This window comes from Somniosus microcephalus, unplaced genomic scaffold (assembly GCF_052327205.1).
Source record: "Somniosus microcephalus isolate GS21.2 unplaced genomic scaffold, FLI_Smic_1.0 scaffold106, whole genome shotgun sequence".
NCBI classification, from domain to species: Eukaryota; Metazoa; Chordata; class Chondrichthyes; order Squaliformes; family Somniosidae; genus Somniosus; species Somniosus microcephalus.
The window spans coordinates 379053-406665 of record NW_028225293.1 but is presented as its reverse complement, the minus strand read 5'-3'; the positions used below and the strand labels follow the sequence as shown (position 1 = coordinate 406665).

At 50.0% G+C, this 27613-nt stretch overlaps 1 pseudogene; it reads left to right on the top strand.

Annotated features, from left to right (window-relative positions):
* Positions 1–27613, top strand: part of LOC147083064 (uncharacterized) — a 113564-nt pseudogene that overhangs the window by 44480 nt on the left and 41471 nt on the right.

Here is a 27613-nt window from a genome sequence, read left to right as displayed (position 1 = left end):
GGAGCTCTCTCAGCACTGCCCCTCCGACAGTGCGGCGCTCCCTCAGTACTGCCCCTCCGACAGTGCGCTCAGTACAGTTCAGCACTCCCTCAGTACTGACCCTCCGACAGTGCAGCGCTCCCTCAGTACTGCCCCTCCGACAGTGCGGCACTCCCTCAGTACTGCCCCTCCGACAGTGCGGCGCACCCTCAGTTCTGCCCCTCTGACAGTGCGGCGCTACCTCAGTACTGCCCCTCCGACAGTGCGGCGCTTCCTCAGTACTACCCCTCCGACAGTGCGGCGCTCCCTCAGCACTGCACTGGAGTGTCAGCCTCGCTTTATATGCTCAAGTCCCTGGAGCGGGTACATGGACTGGAGGAGTAAAAGGGACAGTGGCTGCATGGATAGGGAATTGGCTAAGTGACAGGAAACAGTGAGTAATGGTGAACGGTTGTTTTTCGGACTGGAGGAAGTTACACAGTGGTGTTCCCCAGGGGTCGGTTCTCGGACCACTGCTTTTCTTGATCTATATTAAAGACTTGGATGTGGGTGTACGAGGCACAATTTCAAAATTTGCAGATGACACAGAACTTGGAAGTATAGTGAACAGTGAGGAAGATAGTGATAGACTTCAAGTGGACATAGACAGGCTGGTGGAATGGGCAGACACGTGACAGATTAAATTTAATGCAGAAAAATGTGAAGTGATACATTTTGGTAGCAAGAATGAGGAGAGGAAATCTAAACTAAAGGGTACAATCCTAAAGTGGGTGCATGAACAGAGAGACCTGGGGGTATATGTGCACAAATCATTGAAGGTGGCAGGGCAGGTTGAGAAAGCAGTTAAAAATCTTACGGGAACCTGGGCTTCATGAATAGAGGTATAGAGTACAAAAGTGTGGAAATTATGATGAACCTTTATAAAACACTAGTTCGGCCTCAACTGGAGTATTGTGTCCAATCCTGGGCACCGCACTTTAGGAAGGATGTGAAGGCCTTAGAGAGGGTGCAGAAAAGATTTACGAGAATGATTCCAGGGATGAGGGACTTCAGTTACATTGATAGACTGGAGAAGCTGGGGTTGTTCTCCTTGGAGCAGAGAAGATTGAGAGGAGATTTGATCGAGGTGTTCAAAATCAAGAGGGGTCTGGACAGAGTAGATAGAGAGAAACTCTTCCAATTGGCAGAGGGGTCGAGAACCAGAGGACACAGATTTAAGGTGACTGACAAAAGAACCAAAGGCGACATGAGGAAAAACTTTTTGACGCAGCGAGTGGTTAGGATCTGGAATGCACTGCCTGAAAGGGTGGTGGAGGCAGATTCAATCACCGCTTTCAAAAGGGAATTGGAGAAGTACCTGAAAGAGAAATATTGCAGGACTTCAGATTCCTGGGGCAGGAGGGACCAGTTCTGGGGCAGGAGGGACCTGTCCAAGGTGGACAGGTTGCACCTCAACAGAGCGGGACCAATGTCCTCATGGGACGGTTAACTAGTGCTGTGGGGGAGGGTTTAAATTAATTTGACAGGGGGATGGGCACCAGGATGAAACATTAGAGAGGAGAAACAAGGTGAAGAGAGGACTGGGAGAGACAAGTAGCACTAGAGGGACAGAATTGCTGGTCATCTTCCAAAATTCGATAGACTCTGGAACAGTACCCATGGATTGGAGGGTAGCTAATGTTACCCCACTATTCAAAAAAGGTGGTAGAGAGAAAACGGGAAATTATAGACCGGTAAGCCTGACATCGGTAGTGGGGAAAATGCTCGAGTCCATTATAAAAGATGTAATAGCAGAGCACTTGGAAAACAGTGACAGGATCGGACAAAGTCAACATGGATTTACAAAAGGTAAATCGTGCTTGACTAATCTACTGGAATTTTGTGAGGATGTAACTGGTAGAATAGATAAGGGAGAACCAGTGGATGTGGTGTATTTGGACTTTCAGAAGGCTTCTGATAAGGTCCCGCATAAGAGATTAGCGTGTAAAGTTAAGGCACATGGGATTGGGGGCAAGGTATTGACTTGGATAGAGATCTGGTTGGCGGACAGGAAGCAAAGAGTTGGAATAAACGGCTCTTTTTCCGAGTGGCGGGCAGTGACTAGTGGGGTACTGCAGGGATCGGTAAAGAGATCGGTAGATGGTAAAGAGACCTACATCAGAATGCTGTTCATAGACTACAGCTCAGCATTCAACACTATCGTCCCCAACAAGCTGGCCACCAAACTCCACACTCTTGGCCTGAACACTTCCCTCTGAAACTGGACCCTGGACTTCCTAACAAACAGACCCCAGTCTGTCAAATTAGGTAACCACACCTCCACCCCCCTGACCCTGAACACGGGGGCCCCACAAGGATGTGTGCTGAGCCCCCTCCTCTACTCCCTCTTCACCCACGACTGTGTGGCTGTTCATGGTCATAGAGTCATAGAGTTATACAGCACGGATAGAGGCCCTTCAGCCCATCGTGTCCATGCCGGCCATCAAGCCCTGTCTAATCTAATCCCATATTCCAGCATTTGGTCCGTAGCCTTGTATGCTATGGCATTTCAAGTGCTCATCCAAATGCTTCTTAAATGTTGTGAGGGTTCCTGCCTCCACAACCCTTTCAGGCAGTGAGTTCCAGACTCCAACCACCCTCTGGGTGAAAAAGTTCTTTCTCAAATCCCCTCTAAACCTCCCGCCCTTTACCTTGAATCTATGCCCCCTAGTTATTGACCCCTCTACTAAAGGGAAAAAGCTCCTTAGTATCCATCCTATCTATGCCCCTCATAATTTTGTACACCTCAATCATGTCCCCCCTCAGCCTCCTCTGCTCCAGGGAAAACAAACCCAATCTGCCCAGTCTCTCTTCATAGCTGAAGCGCTCCAGCCCTGGTAGCATCCTGGTGAATCTCCTCTGCACCCTCTCCAAAGCTATCACATCCTTCCTGTAGTGTGGCGACCAGAACTGCACACAGTATTCTAGCTGTGGCCTAACCAGTGTTTTATACAGCTCCATCATAACCTCCTTGCTCTTATATTCTATGCCTCGGCTAATGAAGGCAAGTATCCCATATGCCTTTTTTACCACCTTATCCACCTGTTCCGCCGCCTTCAGGGATCTGTGTACTTGCACACCCAGATCCCTCTGACCCTCCGTCTTGCCTAGGGTCTTACCATTCATTGTGTATTCCCTTGCCTTGTTAGTCCCCCCAAAGTGCATCACCTCGCACTTTTCTGAGTTAAATTCCATTTGCCACTGTTCCGCCCATCTGACCAACCCATCTATATCGTCCTGCAGGCTGAGGCTACCCTCCTCGCTATTTACCACCCTACCAATTTTTGTATCATCCGCGAACTTACTGATCATACCTTTTACATTCATATCCAAGTCATTAATGTAGACCACAAACAGCAAGGGACCCAGCACCGATCCCTGTGGCACCCCACTGGCCACAGGCTTCCAGTCACAAAAACAACCTTCGACCATCACCCTCTGCCTTCTGCCACTAAGCCAGTTTTGTATCCAATGTGCCAAGGCACCCTGGATTCCATGGGCTCTTACCTTCTTGACCAGTCTCCTGTGCGGGACTTTATTGAAGGCCTTACTGAAATCCATGTATACCACATCCACTGCGTTACCCTCATCCACACACCTAGTCACCCCCTCAAAAAATTCAATCAAATTAGTCAGACATGATCTTGCCTTGACAAAGCCATGTTGACTATCCCTGATTAATCCTTGCCTCTCCAAGTGGAGACAAATTTTGTCCCTCAGAATTTTTTCCAATAATTTTCCTACCACTGATGTTAGGCTCACTGGCCTGTAGTTCCCCGGTTTTTCCCTACTACCCTTCTTGAATAATGGTACTACATTAGCGGTTCTCCAGTCCTCTGGCACATCCCCTGTGGCCAGAGAGGTCCTGAATATATGTGTTAGAGCCCCCGCAATCTCTTCCTTTGCCTCACATAATAGCCTGGGATACATTTCATCCGGGCCTGGGGATTTATCCATTTTTAGGCCAGCTAAAACCGCCAATACCTCCTCCCTCTCGATGTTAATATGTTCGAGCATATCACAGTCCCCCCGCCCTATTTCTATGTCTACATCGTCCTTCTCCATAGTGAAAACAGATGCAAAAAATTCATTTAGAACCCCTCCTACATCTTCCGGCTCCACACACAGATTTCCACTTTTGTCCCTAATGGGCCCTATTTTTTCCCTAGTTATCCTCTTACCCTTAATATACTTATAAAACATCTTAGGATTTTCCTTTATTTTGCTCGCCAGTGTTATTTCATGGCCCCTCCTTGATCTCCTAATTTCTTTTTTAAGTATCCCCCTGCACTTCTTGTACTCCTCTAGGGCTTCCTCCGTCTTTAGCCTTTTGTATCTACCAAAAGCCCTCCTTTTTTTCCTAATCCATTCTCGTATATCCCCTGACATCCAAGGTTCCCTGTGGTTTTTGGAACCACCCTTGACCTTTACGGGAACATGTTGCCATTGTATGATCTCAATCTCCCTTCTGAAAGCCTCCCATTGCTCCGATGCGGAATTTCCTACAAGTAGCTGATCCCAGTCCATTTTGGCCAGATCCTGCCTTATCCTATTAAAATCGGCCTTCCCCCAATTTAGAACCTTTATTTCCGGCCCATCCCTGTCCTTTTCCATGACCACCTTAAATCTTACCATATTATGGTCACTATCACCGAAGTGCTCACCTACTAGCACTTTTTCCACTTGGCCGGCCACATTCCCTAGAATTAGGTCCAGTACCGCCCCCTCTCTTGTAGGACTTTCTACATGCTACATCTCTGTCCTAAATGGCCTACCCCTTATCCTTAGACTGTGACCCCTGGTTCTGGACTCCCCCGCCATCCTTCCTGCATCTAGTCTGTCTAGTCCTGTTAGAATTTTATAAGTTTCAATGAGATCCCCTCTCATTCTTCTAAACTCCAGCGAGTATAAGCGCAATCGACCCAATCTCTCCTCATACATCATTCCTGCCATCCCAGGTATCAGCCTGGTGAATCTTCACTGCACTCCTTCCATGGCAAGAACATCCTTCCTCAGATAAGGCAACCAAAACTGCACACAATACTCCAGATGTGGTCTCACCAAGGCCCTGTACAACTGCAGCAAGACATCCTTGTTCCTGTACTCAAACCCTCTCGCTACGAAGGCCAACATACTACTTGACTTCTGAACCGCCTGCTGCACCTGCATGCTTACCTTCAGCGACTGGTGCACAAGGACACCCAGGTCTCGTTGCACTTCCCCTTCTCCCAATCTATTGCCATTCAGAAAATAATCTGCCTTCCTGTTTTTGACACCAAAGTGGATAACCTCGCATTTATCCACGTTATATTGCATCTGCCATGCTTCTGCCCAATCACCCAACCTGTCCAAGTCATCCTGGGGTTTCTCGGCATCCTCCTCACAGCACACACGCCCACCCAGCTTTGTGTCATCTGCAAGCTTGGAGATATTACACCTAGTTTCCTAGTCCAGATCATTAATATATATTGTGAATAGCTGGGTTCCAAGGACCGATCCCTGCGGTACGCCACTAGTCACTGCCTGCCACTCAGAAAAAGACCCGTTTCCTCCAACTCTTTGCTTTCTGACTGCCAACCAGTTCTCTATCCAAGTTAATACCTTGCCCCCAATCCCATGTGCCTTAACTTTACACGCTGTCGAATGCCTTTTGGAAATCCATGTACACCACGTTAACCGCATTGCCCTCATCAACCCTCTGTGTTACCTCATCAAAAACCTCAATCAGAATCAGAGCAGCCGGGCCCAGTGGACGTGCGGCCAGAGCCCCGGCACCAGGAAACCCAGGGTGCAGTGCCTACCCCATCCGAGCCGCCGCTTCCCGGTTTCTTCAGCCCGTTCCACCGAGTCCGACTTGGCACAAAGGACAGGAGCCAGGCTCCCAGAATGGCCTGCGGCCCCGGGGTGCATGCGCACTCTCAGCTGGGAAATCAGCGCGTTGGATAGAGCGGTTTCTGGGGCGCGGGGAATTGTGGGTGCTGCGGCCGCCATTAGTCAGCGGCTGTCGGGAAGAGTTTTATTGCAGGTGACGGAAGTCGGTCCCTGGCCGCCTGTGTAGGTCTTTTTGTTGCAGCAGTTTGAGCTGGAGTGGAGATGGAGGAGAAGCTGCTGGGTTTTCGATGGAATCTGGAACAGTACCCATGGATTGGAGGGTAGCTAATGTAACCCCATTATTCAAAAAAGGTGGTAGAGAGAAAACAGGGAATTACAGACCGGTAAGCCTGACATCGGTAGTGGGGAAACTGCTAGAGTCCATTATAAAAGATGTAATAACAGAGCACTTGGAAAACAGTGACAAGATCGGACAAAGTCAACATGGATTTACAAAAGGTAAATCATGCTTGACTAATCTACTGGAATTTTTTGAGGATGTAACTAGTAAAATAGGTAAGGACGAACCAGTGGATGTGGTGTATTTGGACTTTTAGAAGGCTTTCGATAAGGTCCCACATAAGAGATTAGCGTGTAAAGTTAAGGCACATGGGATTGGGGGGCAAGGTATTGAATTGGATAGAGAACTGGTTGGCAGACAGGAAGCAAAGAGTTGGAATAAACGGGTCTTTTTCCGAGTGGCAGGCAGTGACTAGTGGGGTACCGCAGGGATCGGTCCTTGGGCCCCAGCTATTCACAATATATATTAATGATCTAGACAAGGGAACTAGATGTAATATCTCCAAATTTGCAGACGACACAAAGCTGGGTGGGCGTGTGTGCTGTGAGGAGGATGCCGAGAAACTCCAGGATGATTTGGACAGGTTGGGTGATTGGACAGATGAGTGGCAGATGCAGTATATTGTGGATAAATGCGAAATTATCCACTTTGGTGGCAAAAACAGAAAGGCAGATTATTATCTGAACGGCAATAGATTGGGAGAAGGGGAAGTGCAACGAGACCTGGGTGTCCTTGTGCACCAGTCGCTGAAGGTAAGCATGCAGGTGCAGCAGGGGGTTAAGAAGGCAAATGGTATGTTGGCCTTCATAGCGAGGGGGTTTGAGTACAGGAGCAAGGATGTCTTGCTGCAGTTGTGCAGGGCCTTGGTGAGACCACATCTTGAGTATTGTGTGCAGTTTTGGTCGCCATATCTGAGGAAGGATATTCTTGCCATGGAAGGAGTCCAGCCAAGATTCACCAGGCTGATACCTGGGATGGCAGGAATGATGTGTGAGGACATATTGGGTCGATTGGGCTTGTACTCGCTGGAGTTTAGAAGAATGAGAGGGGATCTCATTGAAACTTATAAAATTCTGGCAGGACTAGACAGACTAGATGCAGGAAGGATGTTCCCGATGGTCGGTGAGTCCAGAACCAAGGGTCACAGTCTAAGGATAAGGGGTAGGCCATTTAGGACAGAAATGAGGAGGAATTTCTTCACCCAGAGAGTGGTGAACCTGTGGAATTCTGTACCACAGAAGGCAGTAGAAGCCAATTCATTAAATATATTCAAGAAGGAGTTGGATATATTTCTTAAGGCTAAAGAGATCAAGGGGTATGGGGAGAAAGCAGTGACAGGGTACTGAACTTGGATGATCAGCCATGATTGCACTGAATGGCAGAGCAGTCTCGAGGGGCCAAATGGCCTACTCCTATCTTCTATGTTTCTATGTTTCTATCTCTTATGCAGGACCTTATCGAAAGCCTTTTGAAAGTCCAAATACACCACACCCACTGGTTCTCCCTTATCCATTTTACCAGTTACATCCTCAAAAAATTCCAGTAATTAGTCAAGCACGATTTACCTTCTGTAAATCCATGTTGACTTTGTCCGATCCTGTCACTGTTTTCCAAGTGCTCTGCTATTACATCTTTTATAATGGACTCTAGCATTTTCCCCACTACCGATGTCAGGCTTACCAGTCTGTAATTCCCCGTTTTCTCTCTACCACCTTTTTTGAACAGTGGGGTAACATAAGCTACCCGCCAATCCATGGGTACTGTTCCAGAGTCTATCGAATTTTGGAAGATGATCAGCAATGCATCTACTATTTCTAGGGCCACTTCCTTAAGGACCCTAGGATGTAGATTATCTTCTATGTTTCTATGTATTCAATCTTTCCTTGTAGCTGAAATTCTCTAGTCCTGGCAACATCCTCGTAAATCTCCCGTCTCGAGCAGTCACATCTTTCCTGCAATGGGGCGAGCAGAACTGCATGCAGCACTCTAGCCGGTGGCCTAACTGGTGTTTTGTACAGTTCAAGCAGAACCTCCCTGCTCTTACATGATACAGAGAGAGGCACTGCCCCTTTAAATACCTGGGGGGGCACCCGTTCCCCTTTAAATGGCCAAGCAATTGTTTTTGTTGAAAAGGGGCCGCAGTCCCCTTTGACTCACCCCACCCTCTCACCCACCACAAATACTCACAAGAGAGAGAGAGAGGAGGAAGAATGCTGGTCTTTGTCCCTTTAAAAGTGGCTGCCCACCAAAATGTTCACAGCACCAGGGCTCTTTGTTCTGGATAAAAGTCGAAAAGAGAAAAGGTTCACTTATTTTTAAATGAATGCAATTGATGTACAGCCTTGCAATAAAGGTAATGTAAAGGAATAAACACTCACAAGCTGGGTTTTTCCCACCCCCTCCCCTTGAACAGCTCCTGCAGACAATGAAAGCAGGAAAGCGGCCTGCAGCCCACCGAGGTCCCGCCCCCCTCCCTCCCGCGCCGCCATTGGTTGGAGGACCGTCAGCCCGCCCGGTCCTCCCAGCGTTTTCCCCGCTCCTGATTGGCGGGCGCCTCGCGTCAATCCATCCCCCCTCCGATTACGCGCTGACGTCAGCACTCAACGCCAAGCGGTCGGTTGGATCGGCGCACGCCACCGCAAGGTAAAAAAAGACACCCCACACAAATGAGGAAAAACAAGAATAATAATAATCGCACTTTAGAGGGGAGGAGGTTGGGGGAATTAATGAGTGTTTTCAATTTGTTTCGCAAAAAAAATATTTGAAAAGCTTCCCAACGGTGCGAGGCGGGCTGCGCATGCGCTCCAGCCAACCTTTGACTCCCCCACGTGGGCCCGGGGGCCGGACACGCCCACTTGCCTTCCCCTGCACCAATCACAGCGCGGGCAGGCGCAACACCAGGCTGCCAGTGCGCCTGCGCGGGGCCTCCGGGGTGTAGACGGAAGGCCGGGCCCGGGAAAGAGGCGGAATCAGCGGCCGGGGTAAAGTCAAGTGTTGGGGAATCGATTTAAATCGAGGTGAGGGGGGAGCGGAGAGCGAGATTATAAAGTAAAATACGAGAAAAACCAAACCTGAGAGTCGGGCGGGCGGGACCTCCGCGGACACCGAACGGAGTGGATTGAACCGCGCGGGGTGGCGGAGTGAGCCGGAGCAATGTGATTCTGACTGACGGGAGCTTTGACCAATAGGAAGAGGGCTGAGGTGGGAGGACTGAACTGGGCGGCCTGGTCCTCCAACCAATGGCGGCGTGGTAAGGGGGCGGGACCTCCTCTCCAGCTCAGGTGCGCTGGGGCCGATTGTGACGCGCTGTCCCCAGGTGAGAGCAGCTCAGTCAGCACAGAGCTGGGGCTGGAATCTGGGAGAGGGGCCGCAGGCAGCGGGCCTGGCAAAGGGGCACAAGCTTCACAATACAAGCTGCTTTCAAATGCACAATTGTTTCCTGCAGACAGCCTTGGTCACTCTGCAAAAAAACTGTTTAACAATTCATCATAACTCCCCTGCTTTAGGAGAGGCGTAGAGTGCAAAAGCAAGGAAGTTATGATGAAACTGTGTAAAAGACTGGAGTCAGCTGTGGCTCAGTGGATAGCAGAGTCAGAAGGTTGTGGGTTCAAATCCCGCTCCAGGGACTTGAGTATATAAAGCGAGGCTGACACTCCAGTGCGGTGCTGAGGGAGCGCTGCACTGTCGGAGGGGGCAGCACTGAGGGAGCGCTGCACTGTCGGAGGGACAGTACTGAGGGAGCGCCGCACTGTCGGAGGGGCAGTACTGAGGGAGCACTGCACTGCAGGCGGGGCAGTACTGAGGGAGCGCCGCACTGTCGGAGAGTCAGTACTGAGGGAGTGCCACACTGTCGGAGGGGCAGTACTGAGGGAGCGCTGCACAGTCGGAGGGGCAGTACTGAGGGAGCGCTGCACTGTCGCAGGGGCAGTACTGAGGGAGCACTGCACTGTCGGATAGCCAGTACTACATAGAAACATAGAAGATAGGAGCAGGATTAGGCCATTCGGCCCTTCGAGCCTACTCTGCCATTCAATGAGATCATGGCTGATCATCCAAATTCAGTACCCTGTCCCTGCCTTCTCCCCATATCCCTTGATCCCTTTAGCCTTAAGAAATATATCCAATTCTTTCTTGAATATATTTAATGAACTGGCCTCCACCGCCCTCTGTGGCAGAGAATTCCACAGGTTCACCACTCTCTAGGTGAAGAAATTCCTCCTCATTTCAGTCCTAAATGGCTTACCCCTTATCCTTAGACTGTGACCCCTGGTTCTGGACTCCCCGGCCATCATAAACATCCTTCCTGCATCTAGTCTGTCCAGGCCTGACAGAATTTTATTGACAAGGTATTGACTTGGATAGAGAACTGGTTGGCAGACAGAATGCAAAGAGTTGGAATAAATGGGTCGTTTTCCGAGTGGCAGGCAGTGACTAGTGGGGTACCGCAAAGATCGGTCCTAGGACCCCAGCTGATCACAATATATATTAATGATCTGGACGAGGAAATTGGATGTAGTATCTCCAAATTTGCAGACGACACAAAGCTGGGTGGGAGGGTATGCTGTGAGGAGGATGTCGTGAAACCCCAGTACGATTTGGACAGGTTGGGTGATTGGCCAGAAACATGGCAAATGCTCTATAATGTGGATAAATGTGAGGTTATCGACTTTGGTGGCAAAAACAGGAAGACAGATTATTATTTGAATGGCAATAGATTGGGAGAAGGGCAGGTGCAAAGAGACCTGGGTGTTCTTGTGCACCAGTTGCTGAAGGTAAGCATACAGGTGCAGCAGGCGGTTAAGGCGGCAAATGGTATGTTGGCCTTCGTAGCAAGAGGGTTCGAGTACAGGAACAAGGATGTCTTGCTGCAGTTGTACAGGGCCTTGGTGAGACCGCACCTTGAGTATTGTGTGCAGTTTTGTTCGCCTTATCTGAGGAAGGATGTTCTTGCCATGGAGGGAGTGCAGCGAAGATTCACCAGGCTGATACCTGGGATGGCAGGAATGACGTACGAGGAGAGATTGGGTCGATTGGGCTTGTACTCACTGGAGTTGAGAGGGGATCTCATCAAAACCTATAAAATTCTGTCAGGCCTGGACAGACTAGATGCAGGAAGGATGTTCCCGATGGCCGGGGAGTCCAGAACTAGGGGTCATAATCTAAGGATAAAGGGTAAGCCATTTAGGACTGAGATGAGGAGGAATTTCTTCACCCAGAGAGTGGTGAACCTGTGGAATTCTCTACCACACAGGGCGGTGGAGGCCAGTTCATTAAATATATTCAAGAAGGAGTTGGATATATTTCTTAAGGCTAAAGGATCAAGGGATATAGGGAGAAGGCAGGGACTGAGTACTGAATTTGGATGATCAGCCATGATCTCATTGAATTGCGGAGCAGGCTCGAAGGGCCGAATGGCCTACTCCTCCTATCTTCTATGTTTCTATGTTTGCTCCTCCAACGTGAGCGCTCCACCAATGAGCGAGGGGAGGCGGAGCCTGAAGGACCGACCGAGGGGCTTTGGTCCTCCAACCAATCGCGGCGAAGGAGGAGGCGGGACCTGGAACCGGCTCATTGGACGGATCGGCCCGCCGCCTTTTTGTAAATGGGCCTGCTCAGGATCTGTGAGCCTGGGAAAGTTTATTTTTAATGTTCCTTTTGTGGTGGTACCACTGGTTGTCCCTTACATTGAGACACATAATTCCCTTTAACTTACCTTTTGGGGCCGGTGCCCTTTTAACTTACCTGTTGGGGCCATTTCCCCTTTAAGGCGCGCCCTAGCGCGCTGACGTCACGTCACGTACGACGTGATGTGCGTGCGCCGGCACAGCCCGGCCTAGCGTCTTCGGCCTCAACGGCCAGCCGACAGGAGCGACGCAATCTTCTGCTCCTGCGGCAAGCACCGGCACAGCCCGGCCTCCCGACTTCGGCCTCAATGGCCAGCGACGCAACAACGCGCATCACGTGACGCCCAAAGCGCGGGAACACACAGCAGAGCGTGATGACATCATCACACTCCCCACAGGACTGCAAACTGAGTCCTCGTGGAGTCCCCGCTGGGACAAGACCTACACCACGGTGCTCCTACAGTCAGCCATCTTACCTGCTGTAATTAGCCTGTTCCTGTAAATAAACAACTTGTTTATAGTTCGTCGAAGTCAAACTCTCTTATTTAGTGGCGATCTACACAATAGTGGGGAGGAGATAGAGGAGCGATTACACTGCTGGGTGTTTACTACAGGCCACCAAATAGTGGGGAGGAGATAGAGGAGCAGATTTACAGGCAAATTACAGAAAGATGCAAGAATTAGAGAGCAGTGATAATGGGGGACTTCAATTATGCGAATATAGATAGTAACAGTGTAAAGGGCAAATTGGGGAGGAGTCCCTGAAATGTGTACAAGAGAACTTTCTGGATCAGTGTGTTTCCAGCCCAAGGAGGAAGGAAGCAGAGCCGGATCTAGTTCTGGGGAATGAAGTGGGGCGAGTGGAGCGTGTTTCAGTGGGAGAGTATTTGGGGGAACAGTGATCATAATATCATCAGGTTTAGAATAGTTATAAAAAAGGACAAAGAACAATCAAGCGTAAAAAATAACTGCAGTGAGAGGAAAAGGGATCTGGCCCAGGTGGATTGGAGTCAAAAATTGGGAGGCAAAACAGAAAATGACCAATGGGAGGCCTTCAAAGAGGAGCTGGTTCGGGTACAGAGCAGACACATTCCTATGAGGGGGAAAGGAAGGGCATCCAAAGCTAGAGCTCCCTGGATGACTAAAGATAGAGGTTAAAGTGAGAGAGAAAAAGGAGGTTTATGACAAATGTAAGGTTGATAATACAGTGGGGAATCATGCTGAATATAGAAAGTACAGAGGAGATCTAAACAATGGAATAAGAGGGGCAAAGAGCGAGTCTGAGAACAGATTAGCAGCGAACATAAAAGGGAACCCAAAAGTCTTTTATAAACACTTAACTAGTAAAAGGGCAGTCAAAGGAAGGGCGGGGCTGATTGGGGACCTAAAGGGAGATTGTCTTGTGGAGGCAGAGGGCTGGGCTGAGGGACTAAATGAGAACTTTGCATCTGTCTTCACTGGAGAAGAGGATGCTGCCAATGTAGCAGTAAAGGAGGAGGCCGGAGCGATACTGGACAGGATACAAATAGATAAAGAGGAGGGACTTCAAAGGTTCGCAGTCCTCAAAGTAGAAAAGTCGCCCGGTCCGGATGGGATTTGTCCTCGGTTACTGAGGGAAGTAGGGGTGAAAATTGCGGAGGCTTCGGCCACAATCTTCCAATCCTCCTTGGACATGGGGGTGGTGCCAGAGGACAGGAGGATTGCAAATGTTACAGCCCTGTTTAAAATAGGGGAGAGGGATAAACCCGGCAACTACAGGCCAGTCAGCCTAACGTCGGTGGTGGGGAAACTTTTAGAGACAATAATCCGGGACAAAATTCATTGGCCCTTAGAAAACTACCATGGGATTAAAGGGATCAAGGGATATGGGGAGAGTTGGAATAAACGGATCTTTTTCCGAGTGGCAGGCAGTGACTAGTGGGGTACCGCAGGGATCGGTCCTTGAACCCCAGCTATTCACAATATATATTAATGATCTAGACGAGGGAACTAGATGTAATATCTCCAAGTTTGCAGACGACACAAAGCTGGGTGGGCGTGTGTGTTGTGAGGAGGATGCTGAGAATCTCCAGCATGATTTGGACAGGTTGGGTGATTGGGCAGATGCATGGCAGATGCAGTATAATGTGGATAAATGCAAGGTTATCCACTTTGGTGGCAAAAACAGGAAGGCAGATTATTATCTGAATGGCAATAGATTGGGAGAAGGGGAAGTGCAACGAGACCTGGGTGTCCTTGTGCACCAGTCGCTGAAGGTAAGCATGCAGGTGCAGCAGGCGGTTAAGAAGGCAAATGGTATGTTGGCCTTCGTAGTGAGAGGATTCGAGTACAGGAGCAGGGATGTCTTGCTGCAGTTGTACAGGGCCTTGGTGAGACCACACCTTGAGTATTGTGTGCAGTTTTGGTCACCTTATCTGAGGAAGGATGTTCTTGCCATGGAGGAAGTGCAGCGAAGATTCACCAGACTGATACCTGGGATGGCAGGAATGACGTATGGGGAGAGATTGGGTCGATTGGGCTTATACTTGCTGGAGTTTAGAAGAATGAGAGGGGATCCCATTGAAACTTATAAAATTCTAACAGGACTAGACAGACCAGATGCAGGAAGGATGTTCCCGATGGTCGGGGAGTCCAGAACCAGGGGTCACAGTCTAAGGAGTAGGGGTAAGCCATTTAGGACAGAGATGAGGAGGAATTTCTTCACCCAGAGAGTGGTGAACTTGTGGAATTCTCTACTACAGAAGGCAGTGGAGGCCAATTCATTAAATATATTCAAGAAGGAGTTAGATATATTTCTTAAGGCTAGAGTGATCAAGGGATATGGGGGAAAGGCAGGGACAGGGTTCTGAATTTGGATGATCAGCCATGATCTCATTAAATGGCAGAGCAGACTCGAGGGGCCGAATGACCTACTCCTGCTCCTATCTGCTATGTTTCTATATTTCTATTACTCTCACTATTACCTCAATGCTAATGAATCGGGGGAAACTCTCCACTGGCTGGAGTCAGACCGAGCACAAAGGAAGATGGTTGTGGTGGTTGGAGGTCAATCATCACCGCCCCAGGATATCGCTGCAGGAGTTCCTCAGGGCAGTGTCCTCGGCCCAACCCTCTTCAACTGCTTCATCAATGACCTTCCCTCCATCATAAGGTCAGAAGTAGGAATGTTCACTGATGACTGCACAGTGTTCAGTTCCATTTGCAACTCCTCAGATAATGAAACCGTCCATGCCCGCATCCAACAAGACCTGGACAACATTCAGGCTTGGGCTGATAAGTGGCAGGTAACATTTGCACCACACAAGTGCCAGGCAATGACTATCTCCGACAAGCAAGCGTCTAATCACCGCCCCTTGACATTCAACGGCATTCCCATCACCGAATCCCCCACCATCAACATCCTGGGGGTCACCATTGACCAGAAACTTAACTGGACCAGCCACATAAATACTGTGGTTACAAGAGCAGGTCACAGGCTGGGTATTCTGCGGCAAGTGTCTCACCTCCTGACTCCCCAAAGCCTTTCCACCATCTACAAGGCACAAGTCAGGAGTGTGATGGAATACTCTCCACTTGTCTGGATGAGTGCAGCTCCAACAACACTCAAGAAGCTCGACACCATCCAGGACAAAGCAGCCCGCTTAATTGGCACCCCATCCACCACCTTAAACATTCACTCCCTCCACCACTGGCGTACCGTGGCTGCAGTGTGTACCATCTACAAGATGCACTGCAGCAACTCGCCAAGGCTTCTTCGGCAGCACCTCCCAAACCCGTGACCTCTTCTACCTGGAAGAACAAGGACAGCAGGTGCCTGGGAACACCTGATAGAATACATATATCCCGGAAGGCAGCAGGACAGACAGAAAAGGTGGTTAAAAAGGCTTATAGGATACTTGCCTTCAATAGCCGAGGCATAGAATATAAGAGCAGGGAGGTGATGATGGAGCTGTACAAAACGCTAGTTAGGCCACAGCTGGAATACTGTGTGCAGTTCTGGTCGCCACACTATAGGAAGGATGTGATTGCATTGGAGAGGGTGCAGAGGAGATTCACCAGGATGTTACCTGGGCTGGAGCGCTTCAGCTATGAAGAGAGACTGGACAGGCTGGGGTTGTTTTCCTTGGAGCAGAGAAGGCTGAGGGGGGACCTGATTGAGGTGTACAAAATTATGAGGGGCATAGATAGGGTAGATAGAAAGGAACTTTTCCCCTTAATAGAGGGGTCAATAACCAGGGGGCATAGTTTCAAGGTAGGGGGCAGGAGGTTTAGAGGGAATTTGAGGAAAAACTTTTTCACCCAGAGTGTGGTTGGAATCTGGAACTCACTGCCTGAAAGGGTGGTAGAGGCAGGAACCCTCACATAAGAACATAAGAAATAGGAGCAGGGTAGGCCAATCGGCCCCTCAAGCCTGCTCCACCATTCAATAAGATCATGGCTGATCTGATCCTAACCGCCAATCCACTATCACAGAACCATCTCCTGAATCTAACAGAATTAGACACACGAAATAGGAGCAGGATCAGGCTACACGGCCCCTGGGCCCGCTCCGCTACCCACAGGGCCATGTCCGATCCGAACCTAGACTCATGTCCAAATTCCTGCCCACTGCCCGTAACCCTTAATTCCCTTTACTTCTAGGAAACTGTCTATTTCTGTTTTAAATTTATGTAATGATGTAGCTTCTACAGCTTTTTGGGGCAGCATATTCCATGGACCTACCACCCTCTGAGTGAAGTAGTTCCTCCTCATCTCAGTTTTGAAAGAGCAGCCCCTTATTCTAAGACTATGCCCCATAGTTCTAGTTTCAACATTCAAGAAGCATTTAGATGAGCACTTGAACCGCCATAGCATACAAGGCTACAGACAAAGTGCTGGAAAATGGGATTAGAATAGACAGGACTTGATGGCCGGTGTAGACACGATGGGCCTCTTTCTGTGCTGTATAACACTATGACTCTATGACCACCAACTCCAAGTCAAACACCATTCTAACTTGGAAGTATATTGCCATTCCTTCATCGGCACTGGGTCAAAGTCCTGGAACTCCCTCCCTGACAGCACTGTGGGAGTACCTTCACCACACGGACAGCAGCGGTTCAAGAAGGTGGCTCACCACCACCTTCTCAAGGGCAATTAGGGTGGGCAATAAATGCCGGTCTTGCCAGTGATGCCCACATCCCATGAACAAATAAAAAAAGTCATCCCATAACACGCGTACAAGGGCTCAGTAATGTTTAATTCATCAGAAAAAATGAAAGTACAACAACATACTGGTCAGCTTAACAGAATCTCATCATATTTATATTGCTGCAGTTGTACAGGGCCTTGGTGAGACCACATCTTGAGTATTGTGTGCAGTTTCGGTCACCTTATCTGAGGAAGGATGTTCTTGCCATGGAGCGAGTGCAGCGAAGATTCACCAGGCTGATACCTGGGATGGCAGGAATGATGTATGAGGAGAGATTGGGTCGATTGGGCTTATACTCACTGGAGTTTAGAAGATTGAGAGGGGATCTCATTGAAACTTATAAAATTCTAACAGGACTAGACAGACTAGATGCAGGAAGGATGTTCCCGATGGTCAGGGAGTCCAGAACCAGGGGTCACAGTCTAAAGATAACGGGTAATCCATTTAGGACTGAGATGAGGATGAATTCCTTCACCCAGAGAGTGGTGAACCTGTGGAATTCTCCACCACAGAAGGCAGTGGAGGCCAATTCATCATTAAATATATTCAAGAAGGAGTTAGATATATTTCTTAAGGCTAAAGGGATATGGGGAGAAGGCAGAGACCGGGTACTGAATTTGGATGATCAGCCATGATCTCATTGAATGGCGGAGCAGGCTCGAGGGGCCGAATGGCCTACTCCTGCTCCTATCTTCTATGTTTATGAGGCCACAAACTTAAAATAGTCACTAATAAATACAGGAGTGAATTCAGGAGAAACTTTTTTACCAAAAGAATGGTGAGAATGGGGAACTCGCTACCACAGGGAGTGGTTGAGGTGAACAGCATAGATGGATTTATGGGGAAGGCACATGAGGGAGAAAGGAATGGGAGGAGATGTTGATCGGGTTAATTGAAGTAGGGTGGGTGTGGAGCATAAACACCGGCATGGACCAGTTGGGCCGAATGGCCTGTTTCTGTGCTGTACATTCTATGGAACACCATAAACAGTCAGTCGAAGGGAATCATCAGCACAACAGTCTTAAAGATTAAACAATAGTACAAGAATTTATAAAACATTCATCCATTCCACGTTCATGTCACCCCAGCTGTCTCCAGGGCCCTGCACTACAGAACAGTGTGAACTCGCTGGTGTCTCAGTAGGTCCGATGACCGAGTGAATCCTTTCCCACACACGGAGCAGGTGAACGGCCTCTCCCCAGTGTGAACTCGCTGGTGTCTCAGTAGGTCCGATGACCGAGTGAATCCCTTCCCACACACGGAGCAGGTGAACAGTCTCTCATCAGTGTGAACTTGTTGATGGCTCAGTAGGTCCGATGACCGAGTGAATCCTTTCCCACACACGGAGCAGGTGAACGGTTTCTCATCAGTGTGAACTTGTTGATGGCTCAGCAGGTCGGATGACTGAGTGAATCCCTTCCCACACACGGAGCAGGTGAATGGTCTCTCCCCAGTGTGAACTTGCTGGTGTCTCACCAGGTGGGATGGTCGAGTGAATCCCTTCCCACACACGGAGCAAGTGAACGGCGTCTTTCCTGCTCTCTCCAGCTGGTGTCCCTTCAGCTCCTGGGACATTTGAAAGCTTTTCCCATAGTCGGAATGTTTCACCGGCCTCTCCCCAGTGTGAACTCGCTGGTGTGCCAGCAGATTTGAGGACCGAGTGAATCTCTTCCCACACAGGAAGCAGGTGAACAGAATCCCTCCTGCTCTCTCCAGCTGGTGTCTCTTCAGATCCTGGGACCTTTTAAATCTCTTCCCACAGTCAGAACATTTAATCGGTCTCTCATCACTGTGAACAAACTGGTGTCTCAGGAGGGTGGCAGAATAAGAGAATTGCTTCAAAAACACGGAGCAGGTCAACGGTCCCTCTTCGGTGTGGACAAGCTGGTGTCTCAGCAGCATGGAGGGTAAAGGTCCCTCCCTCGTGTGAACTTGCTGGTGTATCATCGGAGCGGATGGATGAGTGAATCCCTTCCCACACACGGGGCCCGGGTTTCCCCCAGTGTGTGGCCACTGGTGATGCTTCAGGTATTTGTAGACTTTGAAGCTCTTTCAGTACATTTAGAAGTTCTCTTCCCCAGTGTGAACTCACGGGTGTGCCAGCAGATTGGAGGAGCGACTGAATCAGGTCCTGAGGAATCGTCTAACCCTCAGACCTTGAGGTGATGTTTGGTTTGAGCTTCCTGTCTGTAAATGCTCCACTTCTAAAACCCTGTAAAAGGAGTGTAGAAAGGGTAAGGGGGGGAAGCAGGAATTTTTTTTGGCTTATTTTGCCTCAAAGAACAAACAGGGTAGAGCTGGTCCCACTGGTGTCTAGCCGTGCCGACAATAACTAGTGGGCCAGAAACAGCCCAATCCACCTCACTGACTTGGCCCTGAAGTCAAATCAAGTCTCAGCAAAGTCTCATCAAATGACATCCTTTGTGACTGTGACAAAGGTAAACTATCCCTCCTCGTCCTTCCTGACTTGTCTGCAGCCTTTGACACGGTTGACCACTCCATCCTTCTCCCAACGCCTCTCCACCGTCGTCCAGCTGGGTGGGACTGCACTCGCCTGGTTCCATTCTTATCTATCTAATCGTAGACACAGAATCACCTGCAATGGCTTCTCTTCCCGCTCCCGCATCGTTACCTCTGGTGTCCCCCAAGGATCTATCCTTGGGCCCCTCCTATTTCTCATCTAAATGCTGCCCCTTGGTGACATCATCTGAAAACACAGCATCAGTTTCCACATGTACGCTGATGACACCCAGCTCTACCTCACCACCACTTCTCACGACCCCTCCACGATCTCTAATCCAGTTCTGGGTGAGCAGAAACTTTCTCCAATTAAATATTGGGAAGACTAAAGCAATTGTTTTCAGTCCCTGCCACAAACTCCGTTCCCTAGCCACTGGCTCCATCCCTCTCCCCAACATCTCTCTGAGGCTGAACCACACTGTTCACAACCTCGGTGTCATATTTGACCCTGAAATGAGCTTCCGAACACATATCCGCAGCATAACAAAGACCGCCTATTTCCACCTCGGGAACATCGCCCGTCTCCGCCCCTGCCTCAGCTCATCCGCTGCTGAAACCCTCACCCGGGCCTTTGTTACCTCGAGACTCGACTATTCCAACGCACTCCTGGCTGGCCTCCCACATTCCACCCCACGTAAACTTGAGGTGATCCAAAACTACCCGTGTCGTAACTCAACGCCAAGTCCCGTTCACCCATCACCCCTGTGCTCGCTGACCTACATTGGCTCCCGGTTAAGCAATGTTTCGATTTCAAAATTCTCATCCTTGTTTTCAAATCCCTCCATGGCCTCGCCCCTCCCTATCTTAGTTATTCCCTTCAGCCTCACAACCACCCGCCCCCCGCGATAGAATCACAGAAAAATAATGACACAGAAGGCCATTCAGCCCACCTTGTCCGGGCCGGCCGATTAAGTGCTATCCACACTAATCCCACTTTCCAGCACTTGGTCCGTAGCCTTGTAGGTTACGGCACTTCAAGTGCATATCCAAGTACTTTTTAAAATGTGATGAGAGTTTCTGCCTCTACCACCCTGTCAGGCAGTGAGTTCCAGACCCCCACCACCCTCTGGGTGAAAACATTTCTCCTCAACTCCCCTCTAAACCTCCGACCAATTACTTTAAATCTATGCCCCCTGGTTGTGGACCCCTCTGCCAAGGGAAATAGGTCCTTCCTATCTCGGCCCCTCAGAATTTTATACACCTCAATCAGGTCTCCCCTCAGCCTCCTCGGTTCCAAAGAAAACAACTTCCCCCCCCCCCCCGAGACAACTGCGTTCCTCCAATTCTGCCCTCTTGAGCATCCCTGATTATAATCGCTGCACCATCAGTGGCCGTGTCTTCTGTTGCCTCGACCCTAAGCTCTGGAATTCCCTCCCTGAACCTCTCCGCCTCTCTTTCATAGAAAATAGGAGCAGGAGTCGGCCATTCGGCCCCTCGAGCCTGCTCCGCCATTCAATGCGATCATGGCTGATCAAAACCCACCTCTGTGACCAAGCTTTTGGCCATCTGCCCGAATTTCTCCTTTTGTGGCTCGGGGTCACATTTTTCAATGTCTTACAATACTCCTGTGCAGCGCCTTGGGACGATTTCCTACGTTAAAGGCGCTATAGAAATACAAGTTGTTGTTTTTCTCATTGTTGGAGGTGAGCTCTGAACAGGCCCCGCCCCCTCCCCCTCCTCCGCATGCGCCTCTCCAAGGTGAGCGCGGGCTCTGAACAGGCCCCGCCCCTTCCCCCTACTCCACATGCGCCTCTCCAAGGTGAGCGCGGGCTCTGAACAGGCCCCGACCCCTCCCCCTACTCCGCATGCACCGCTCCAGGTGAGTGCGGGCTCTGAACAGGCCCCGCCCCCTCCCCCTACTCCGCATGCGCCGCACCAAGGTGAGCGCGGGCTCTGAACAGGCCCCGACCCCTCCCCCTACTCCGCATGCGCCACCGGGGCCCGCTCCTGAGGATGAGCCGCTACCACGCCTGCGCAGGGCCTCGCATTCTGGGTCGGCCCAGAAACTGCAAGAGTCCGGATCACCGGCGGAAAGTGAGTTTTATGAGGGTTTTTTATATATAGCGGAGTGAAGCACGGGCGGACAGATAAATAAAAAGAAAATACAAACCGCACCATCCCAGCGCCCTCCTGGCGCAGATTGAGCGGCCACAGCCCATGTCTTCTGCAGGGAGCCAGACTGGGGCACGTCATCAACTCCACGGCAGTCACTGACGGGAGCTCCAACCAATAGGGAGAGAGCGGGCGGAGCTTGGAGGACTGAGGTGGCGGTGGGTCCTCCAACCAATCAGGGTGTCCGAGGGGCGGGACTTCCGCCGCCTGCTTCTCCCGCTGCTGAGACAAGTGGAATACAGCAGAGGGCGCTCTTCTGAGTTTGGGGCTCAGGCCTGTTAGTGGAGCAGTGCAGAGGGAACTTTACTCCGCACTGGGCTTTACTCCCTCAGCACTGCACTGGAGGGGCAGCACAGAGTTTTAGACTCCAGTCTCTGGAGTGGGACTTCAACCCACAACCTTCTGACTCAGAGGAGAGAGTGCTGCCGCCTGAGCCACGGCTGACACTCTGTATCTAACCCGTGCTGGACCTGCCCTGGGAGTGTTTGATGGGACAGTGTAGAGGGAGCTTTACTCTGTATCTAACCCGTGCTGTCCCTGCCCTGGGAGGGTTTGATGGGACAGTGTAGATGGAGCTTTACTCTGTATCTAACCCATGCTGTACCTGCCCTGGGAGTGTTTGATGGGACAGTGTAGAGGGAGCTTTACTCTGTATCTAACCCGTGCTGTACCTGCCCTGGGAGTATTTGATGGGACAGTGTAGAGGGAGCTTTACTCTGTATCTAACCCGTGTTGTACCTGCCCTGGGAGTGTTTGATGGGACAGTGTAGAGGGAGCTTTACTCTGTATCTAACCTGTGCTGTACCTGCCCTGGGAGTGTTTGATGGGACAGTGTAGAGGGAGCTTTACTCTGTATCTAACCCGTGCTGTACCTGCCCTGGGAGTGTTTGATGGGACAGTGTAGAGGGAGCTTTACTCTGTATCTAACCCGTGCTGTACCTGCCCTGGGAGTGTTTGATGGGACAATGTAGAGGGAGCTTTACTCTGTATCTAACCCGTGCTGTACCTGCCCGAAGAGTGTTTGATGGGACAGTGTACAGGAAGCTTTACTCTGTATCTAACCTGTGCTGTACCTGCACTAAGAATGTTTGATGGGACAGTGTACAGGAAGCTTTACTCTGTATCTAACCTGTGCTGTACCTGCCCTGGGAGTGTTTGATGGGACAATGTAGAGGGAGCTTTACTCTGCATCTAACCCGTGCTGTACCTGCCCTGGGAGTGTTTGATGGGACAGTGTAAAGGGAGCTTTACTCTGTATCTAACCCGTGCTGTACCTGCCCTGGGAGTGTTTGATGGGACAGTGTAGAGGGAGCTTTACTCTGTATCTAACCCGTGCTGTACCTGCCCTAAGAGTGTTTGATGTTGACACTAGGTGCTGAGAATGTTAAAATGTTCTTTCCCCACAGTGACATCCAGCACCTTGAGTACAAAAATTCACTTCAAGAAAGTAACACAAACCCATCAGCTTCTCCCCTGGACACCGACATTGAGAGGACAGGGAATGTCTGTAACAAGTCATCAATTAGCTCTTGGCTTATCTTAGAAACAAGGACTCAATAGCTTATTTATTTATACAGAATATTAAAATCCAGTCCAGTTATTGGGGTTTTAACATCCATGAAATATAAGATGGTCACCAATAAATCCAGGAGGGAATTCAGGAGAAACTTGTTTACCCAGAGAGTGGCGAGAATGTGGAACTCGCCACCACAAAGAGTAGTTGAGGCTAAAAGTACAGATGCATTTAAGGGGAAGCCACATGAGTGTGTAAGGAATAGGAGGATATGTTGATCGGGTTAATTGAAGTAGGGTGGGTGTGGGGCATAAACACCAGCATAGACCAGTTGGGTTGAAAGTCCTGATTCTGTGCTGTACATTCTATGGATCACCAAGAACAGTCAAAAGAAGGGAATCATCAGAACAACAGTTATATAATTTTTTTGATATATAAAAATGACCTGGATATTGGAATGCAGAGTAGAATTTCTAAATTTGCCGATGACACCAAACTTGGGGGTGTGGCAAACAGTGAGGATGATACCAATCGACTGCAACAGGACATAGAAAGGCTAGCAGAATGGGCAGACAAGTGGCAGATGGAATTTAATACAGAGAAGTGTGAGGTGATGCATTTTGGCGGAAGGAACAGGGAGAGGCAATATACACTTAATGGCACAGTTTTAAAGAGTGTGCAGGGACAGAGGGACCTGGGAGTTAATGTGCATAGGTCCCTGAAGGTGGCGGGACATATGGAGAGAGTGGTTAGCAAAGCATATGGGATCTTGGGCTTCATAAATAGGGGTATTGAGTACAAAAGTAGAGAAACATAGAAATATAGAAAATAGGAGCAGGAGTAGGCCATTCGGCCCCTCGAGCCTGCTCCGCCATTCAATGCGATCATGGCTGATCATCCAAATTCAGTACCCAGTCCCTGCTTTCTCCCCATATCCCTTGATCCCTTTAGCCTTAAGAAATATATCCAACTCCTTCTTGAATATATTTAATGTATTGTCCTCTACTGCCTTCTGTGGTAGAGAAATCCACAGGTTCACCACTCTCTGGGTGAAGAAATTCCACCTCATTTCTGTCCTAAATGGCCTACCCCTTATCCTTAGACTGTGACCCCTGGTTCTGGACTCCCCCACCATCGGGAACATCCTTCCTGCATCTAGTCTGTCCAGTCCTCTCAGAATTTTATAAGTTTTAATGAGATCCCCTCTCATTACTCCTTCCATGGCAAGAACATCCTTCCTCAGATAAGGCGACCAAAACTGCACACACTACTCAAGATGTGGTCTCACCAAGGCCCTGTACAACTGCAGCAAGACATCCTTGTTCCTGTACTCAAACTCTCTCGCTACGAAGGCCAACATACCATTTGCCTTCTTAACCGCCTGCTGCACCTGCATGCTTACCTTCAGCGACTGGTGCACAAGGACACCCAGGTCTCATTGCACTTCCCCTTCTCCCAATCTATTGCCATTCAGATAATAATCTGCCTTCCTGTTTTTGCCACCAAAGTGGATAACCTCACATTTATCCACATTATATTGCATCTGCCATGTTTCTGTCCAATCGCCCAACCTGTCCAAATCATCCTTGAGTTTCTCGACATCCTCCTCACAGCACACATGCCCACCCAGCTTTGTGTCGTCTGCAAATTTGGACATATTACATCTAGTTCCCTTGTCCAGATCATTTATATATATTGTGAATAGCTGGGGTCCAAGGACCACATTAGTCAAGCACGATTTACCTTTTGTAAATCCATGTTGACTTTGTCCGATCCGGTCACTGTTTTCCAAGTGCTCTGCTATTACATCTTTTACAATGGACTCCAGCATTTTCCGCACTACTGATGTCAGGCTTACCGGTCTGTAATTCCGCGTTTTCTCTCTACCACCTTTTTTGAACAGTGGGGTAACATTAGCTACCCTCCAATTCATGGATACTGTTCCAGAGTCTATCGAATTTTGGAAGATGACCAGCAATGCATCTACTATTTCTAGGGCCGCTTCCTTAAGTACTCTAGGATGTAGATTATCTTCTATGTTTCTATGTATTCAATCTTTCCTTGTAGCTAAAATTCTCTAGTCCTGGCAACATCCTCGTAAATCTCCCGTCTTGAGCAGTCACATCTTTCCTGCAATGGGGCGAGCAGAACTGCACGCAGCACTCTAGCCGGTGGCCTAACTGGTGTTTTGTACAGTTCAAGCAGAACCTCCCTGCTCTTACATGATACAGAAAGAGAGAGGCACTGCCCCTTTAAATACCTGGGGGGCACCCACTCCCCTTTAAATGGCCAAGCAATTGTTTTTGTTGAAAAGGGGCCGCAGTCCCCTTTGACTCACCCCCCCACCCTCTCACCCCCAACAAATACTCACGAGAGAGAGGAGGAAGAATGCTGGTCTTTGTCCCTTTAAAAGTGGCTGCCCACCAATATGTTCACAGCACCAGGGCTCTTTGTTCTGGATAGAAGTCAAAAAGAGAAAAGGTTCACTTATTTTTAAATGAATGCAGTTGATGAATAGCCTTGCAATAAAGGTAATGCAAAGGAATAAACACTCACAAGCTGTGTTTTTTTCCACCCCCTCCTCCCCTTCCCTTTAACAGCTCCTGCGGACAATGAAAGCAGGAAAGCGGCCTGCAGCCCACCGAGGTCCCGCCTCCCTCCCGGGCCGCCATTGGTTGGAGGACCGTCAGCCCGCCCGGTCCTCCCTGCGTTTTCCGCGCTCCTGATTGGCGGGCGCCTCGCGTCAATCACCACCCTCCGATTACGCGCTGACGCCAGCACGCAACGCCCAGGGGTCGGTTGGATCGGCGCACGCCACCGCAAGGTAAAAAAAAGACACCCGACACAAATGAGGAAAAAGAATAATAATAATAATCGCACTTTAGAGGGGAGGAGGTTGGGGGAATTAATGAGTGTTTTCAATTTGTTTCGCAAAAAAAAAATTTGAAAAGCTTCCCAACGGTGTGAGGCGGGCTGCGCATGCGCTCCAGCCAGCCTTTTTCTCCCCCACGTGGGCCCGGGGGCCGGACACGCCCACTTGCCTTCCTCTGCACCAATCACAGCGCGGTCAGGCGCAACACGAGGCTGCCAGTGCGCCTGCGCGGGGCCTCCGGAGAGCAATCGGAAGGCCGGGCTCGGAGAAGAGGCGGAATCAGCGGCCGGGGTAAAGTCAAGTGTTGGGGAATCGATTTAAATCGAGGTGAGGGGGGAGCGGAGAGCGAGATTATAAAGTAAAATACGAGAAAAACCAAACCTGAGAGTCGGGCGGGACCTCCGCGGACGCCGAACGGAGCGGATTGACCCGCACGGGGGGGCGGAGTGAGCCGGAGCAATGTGATTCTGACTGACGGGAGCGCTGACCAATAGGAAGAGGGCTGCGCTGGGAGGACTGAACTGAGCGGCCTGGTCCTCCAACCAATGGCGGCGCGGCAAGGGGGCGGGGCCTCCTCTCCAGCTCAGGTGCGCTGGGGCCGATTGTGACGCGCTGTCCCCAGGTGAGAGCAGCTCAGTCAGCACAGAGCTGGGGCTGGAATCTGGGAGAGGGGCCGCAGGCAGCGGGCCTGGCAAAGGGGCACAAGCTTCACAATACAAGCTGCTTTCAAATGCACAATTGTTTCCTACAGACAGCCTTGGTCACTCTGCAAAAAAAACTGTTTAACAATTCATCATAACTCCCCTGCTTTAGGAGAGGGGTAGAGTGCAAAAGCAAGGAAGTTCTGATGAAACTGTGTAAAAGACTGGAGTCAGCTGTGGCTCAGTGGATACCAGAGTCAGAAGGTTGTGGGTTCAAATCCCGCTCCAGGGACTTGAGCTTGTAAAGCGAGGCTAACACTCCAGTGCGGTGCTGAGGGAGCGCCGCACTGTCGGGGGGGGCAGTACTGAGGGAGCGCCGCACTGTCGGGGGGGCAGTACTGAGGGAGCGCCACACTGTCGGAGGAGCAGTACTGAGGGAGCACTGCACTGTCGGAGGGGCAGTACTGAGGGAGCGCCGCACTGTCGGGGGGGGGCAGTACTGAGGGAGCGCTGCACTGTCGGAGCGGCAGTACTGAGCGGGCACCGCACTGTCGGAGGGGCAGTACTGAGGGAGCACTGCACTGTCGGAGGTGCCGTCCTATGGATGAGACGTTAAACCGAGGCCCCCGTCTGCCCCCTCAGGTGGATGTAAAACATCCCGTTGTGCTATTTCGAAGAAGTTATCCCCGGTGTTTTGAGCCCAATATTTATCCCTCAATCAACATGACGAAAAAAGATTATCTGGTCATTATCACATTGCTGTTTGTGGGAGCTTGCTGTGCGCAAATTGGCTGCTGCGTTTCCCACATTACAACAGTAAATACACTTCAAAAGTACTTCATTGGCTGTAAAGCGCTTTGGGATGTCCGGTGGTCGTGAAAGGCAGTTAAGAAGGCAAATGGTATGCTGGCCTTCATTACAAGAGGATTTGAGCACAGGAGTAAAGAAGT